The sequence below is a fragment of the Cornus florida genome, unplaced genomic scaffold, assembly GCF_030987335.1.
Source record: "Cornus florida cultivar Cherokee Brave unplaced genomic scaffold, ASM3098733v1 CherokeeBrave_3.0.0_Hap2_Chr03, whole genome shotgun sequence".
In the NCBI taxonomy this organism is placed as follows: domain Eukaryota; kingdom Viridiplantae; phylum Streptophyta; class Magnoliopsida; order Cornales; family Cornaceae; genus Cornus; species Cornus florida.
The window spans coordinates 49027552-49032026 of NW_026775573.1; the positions used below are offsets into that span (position 1 = coordinate 49027552).

General features: G+C 39.2%; 1 non-coding gene across 1 annotated transcript; it reads right to left on the reverse strand.

Annotated features, from left to right (window-relative positions):
• Nucleotides 1-1431: 1431 nt before the first annotated feature.
• Nucleotides 1432-1540, reverse strand: LOC132302007 (small nucleolar RNA R71). The gene has a single exon (XR_009480709.1). It is a non-coding gene; the product is annotated as a small nucleolar RNA R71 (small nucleolar RNA).
• Nucleotides 1541-4475: the final 2935 nt, after the last annotated feature.

Below are 4475 nucleotides of genomic sequence, written 5' to 3' on the forward strand. Positions count from 1 at the left end.
ACCTTTCCTTCTTACTTACTCTTTATCTTATTGCATTTTAATTAATTCTTTTCTAGAAGTAATCAACCAACCCAATTCTCTTTTGCAATCATTTGGTACGCTAGAGTCGAAGTTGAAATTCCAACACGTATAATCCCTTGGGACGATCCTTACTTACTCTTGCTACGTTAGTAGTGGTGTTGGTAGTGGTTTTTATAAATTTAAATTTAACATAAAAGGCTTTTCTTGAACTACACATTCACTACATTTAGTTTGGCGTTTACAAGCGACCTCGTCAGATTTTGGCGCCGTTGCCGGGGATTTTAAATTGGCAACGTCGAATTGTGAAATTCAACTAGGACTAGTACTCTTTTGATCGTGTCTTTACTTTCTTTTTATTTTCTGTTTTTGATTACTTATTAAGTTTGTTCTTCATTAACAAGGTGCATTGAGCAAGGAGCTAGCAAAGTAATTCCAAGCTAAGGAGCAAAGCAAAGCAAAGGAAAAATGCTTAAAATGAAAAATTGCTGAGTAAAACTACTAAGCTAAGCTTTTAATTTTGGAGTTGAAGTACTAAAGGACTATTGTGAGACCTTCTTACTCAATCTCCTTAGTTAAATCGGGGGCCCATGTGGAGGCATTTATTTGACATACATTGCATTTGAAAATTGTGGTTGTGAAGTTTAATTGCATTGTTGAGAAAGTTGTTTATTCGTGTTGCATTGTGCATGCATGGTCGTCGTTCATTGAGACCTACTCTTGTCCCTCTTGATTTGCATTTAGAATCCACTATTAGGAATCCAAGGGGAAGAGGAAGTTCACATAGAACCAATCTACCAATGGATGCTCTCAATGATGATCATGTTGAAGACCTTGGTCACATAGACCAACAAGGCATCCTTCACCCTAATGTGCAAAATGATAATATGCAAGTTCCATTAGGCGTGCCTAGGCCATACATTCATCAACCTCTTCAACAACAAGGCCAAATTCCAATGGGAATTCCAAGGCCAATGTATGCACCACAACCCCCCATCATTAATCAAGCTCAATATAACCAAGGTGTCCATGTTGCACCTCAAGTTGTTAATCCACCACTCGCATTGAGAGATTACTATATGCCTAATGAGTATAATGCACCCACATGCATTCAATTGCCACCATTTAGAGCACACCATTATGAGATTAAAGCACAAACTATCCAAATGCTACCTAACTTTCATGGACTTCCTAGTGAAGAACCTTACAAGCATTTGGATGAGTTTCTTGAAGTTTGTTCTACCGTTCGATACACGGACATGCCGGAAGAAGTTTTAAGGCTGAAACTTTTTCCATTCACCCTTAAAGATAAGGCGAAGTATTGGTTCAACAACCTTAGGCCTTTTTCTATAACTTCTTGGGCAGAAATGCAACAAGAATTTTTGAAAAAGTACTATCCGGTTTCGAAGACCAATGCTATGAGAACCGCCATTAGGGAATTCACACATGGGGAGGGAGAAACTTTCCATGAGGCATGGGAACGCTTCAATGAATTGCTTAGGAAGTGTCCTCACCATGACATGCCTAAATGGCAATTGGTCCAATTCTTCTTTGAAAGCTTATCGGACAATTATAAAGGCATGGTTGATGCTTCAATGGGAGGTTCTTATATAGACCGGCAAGACGAAGACGTGTAGCGTCTTTATGAGAGCATGAGTGAAAACTCTTTGCATAGAACATTGTCATATAGGAATGGTAGAAATTCTCAAGGTAGGAAGAGTGTTGGCTTGCATCAAGTTGACCACTCAAATGATATAACCGCCGAGATGAAGTCTTTATCTCAAAAGTTTGATCAATTGATCAATCAAAACTTGGCGAATCAAGTGTCTTCCTTTCCTAACCATTCTCCTAGAGCTCAAAATGAATCATGTATGACTTGTTCTAGTGTTCTTCATTCTACTTCTAATTGTCCTCATGGACAAATTCAAAATGAACCCATTGAGCAAGTTAATGCAACATTTGTGAACCAAGGGAACAATCCTTATGGTAACCATTACAATCCCGGTTGGAGGAATCATCCTAATTTTTCTTGGAAAAACCAAGGGGAGGGCTCGAACTCTTCCCAAGGCGGTTTTCAAGGGAAATACATTCCACCTCCACTTCAAAACCAAGGATCCCAAGGTTCAAGACCATATAACTCACAAGGAAATCAATTTGCTAATTCTCATTTTCCTAACCAATCATATTCTCAAGGAAATTTTAGAGGTTTCGCTTTTGAGGAAAAGGTTTTAAATGCTTTGGGCACTCTAGAAGCAAATACTCAATTGTTGCATTCTCATTCTCAATCAATTGCCAAGCTAGAAACCCAAGTAGGGCAAATAGCTGAAACACTTAATGCCAGAGAGAAGGGAAAGCTGCACGTGAATGCCCCAATCAAATAAAAATGTGTTGTAGAAACCAAATCCTCATTGGAAGGGCATAATGTTGAGCATGTCAATGCGGTAACAACCTTGAGAAGTGGTAGGGTAGTAGACAATCAAGTTAAAATGCCTAATGAAGAGAGTGAACCGGTACAACCTCAAGTTGTCACCCGTCCCGTTCCACACACTATTCCTCCTTCATTGCATGTGCATGATCTAGAGAATGAGAAGCCCTCAAATTGTGAGTTGAAAGATGATTTCCAAAGAGATTCATTGAAAACAGTGTTGAAAAATGTGTTTGAGAAAAGTTCTTGAAAAATGTTATTCATGATTCTTCTTTGAAAAGTGATTTGAAATCCAATGAATCGAACAAGTCCAATGCTGAAAATTCTTTGAAAGAAAATGCTGAAAGAGTTTTTGAAAAAGCTCCATTTCCGGACGCCTTGAAATGGTCAATTTCAAAAGAAAGGCAAAAGACCAAGAACAATGAGATAATGGATATGTTTAGGCAAGTCACAGTTAATCTTCCACTTTTGGATTCAATTAAGCAAATTCTGGCTTATGCCAAATTCTTAAAGGACTTATGCACCCAAAAGCGGAAGAACAAGAGCCAAACATCAAAAAAACTGGTCTTAACCGAACAAGTGAGTTCCATTCTACAACACAACACTTTGCCAAAGTTTAGGACCCCGGTGCACCTACAACATCTTGTGTCATTGGTGAACATGTCATCAACCGGGCATTTCTTGACTTAGGGGCTAGTGTTAACCTTCTTCCCTAATCGGTTTATGTCAAATTGGGCCTAAGTCAATTAAAACCGACGTCGGTGGTTTTACAACTTGCCGACCGATCCATTAAGAAGCCTAGGGGGATAATTGAGGATGTGTTGATTAAGATTGATAAGTTCTTCTTCCTGGTTGACTTTATCGTCATTGACACGGAACCGGTGCCCAATCCAAAGAACCAAATTCCGGTTATCCTTGGCCGTCCTTTCTTGGCAACCTCAAATGCCAACATAAATTGTAGGACGGGGATAATGAAGATTTCTTTTGGGCACATGAGAGTGAAGTTGAACATCTTTAACCCCACACCCAATCCATTTGACAAATATGAAGAAGAGGTTAATATGGTAGAGGAATATCATGATCTTGCTTGTGAAAGAAATGAGCTTTTGTGCATGAACAATGTTTCAAAGCCTTCATCTTCATCTTCAGCATTGCATGCCAGAAAAGTGATTTCGAACTCTTGTTGTGAAAGGGCGTGGAAGCCCAAGGAAAGTTTTGACAAGGAACTCAAGACGTCTTTTGAGTTTACCCCAACAAGTTCTTCTAAGAACCATTTGTTGGGAGTGACTCGAAACATCTCTCATCCCAAAAAGGAGGGGATGCATTGCAAGATCTTTGATCCGGGCTGAAAGAGCCCAAGGTCTTGCTAGAGACGTTAAAGACTAGCACCGAAATTCGTAGGATGTCAAAACCCTATTCCTCCCTCATTTCTATCTTGCATTTTGATTCTTGCGAAGTCTAGATACTGTTTTTGTGGTTCATATACATTGGAAGGAACTGAGTAAGGGATTGCATGAGCATTCAAGTCATTTTGAGCATTTAGGCATAATTTCGATCAATCCAAGTCTTGGTTCGATCGATCGAACTTTGGTTCGATCGATCCAACTATGGACTCGATCGATCCAGCTCTCATTTTACACCCAACACTTAGAAAAATTTTGGACCTGCATCCAAATTCCAAAATGCATGCTCTCGGGATCTCCAAATTTTCAAAAGTTCGATCGATCGTAAACCATTTCGATCGATCGAACTACCTTTCGATCGATCCAACATGTGGTTCAATCGATCATGAGTCCCAACACTTAGAAAAATTTTGGACCTGCATCCAAATTCCAAAATGCATGCTCTCGGGACTTTTCAAAAATTTTCATGTTCGATCGATCGAATTCCAAGTTCGATCGATCCAAGGTTCCAACACGTATCAACTCTTGAACCCTTAAACTTGTACATTCTTTATCCTCTTCGATTGATCGAAATCTTTCTTCGATCGATCGAAATTTGCATCTCATTGATTTAATTTCCTTTGATTTTT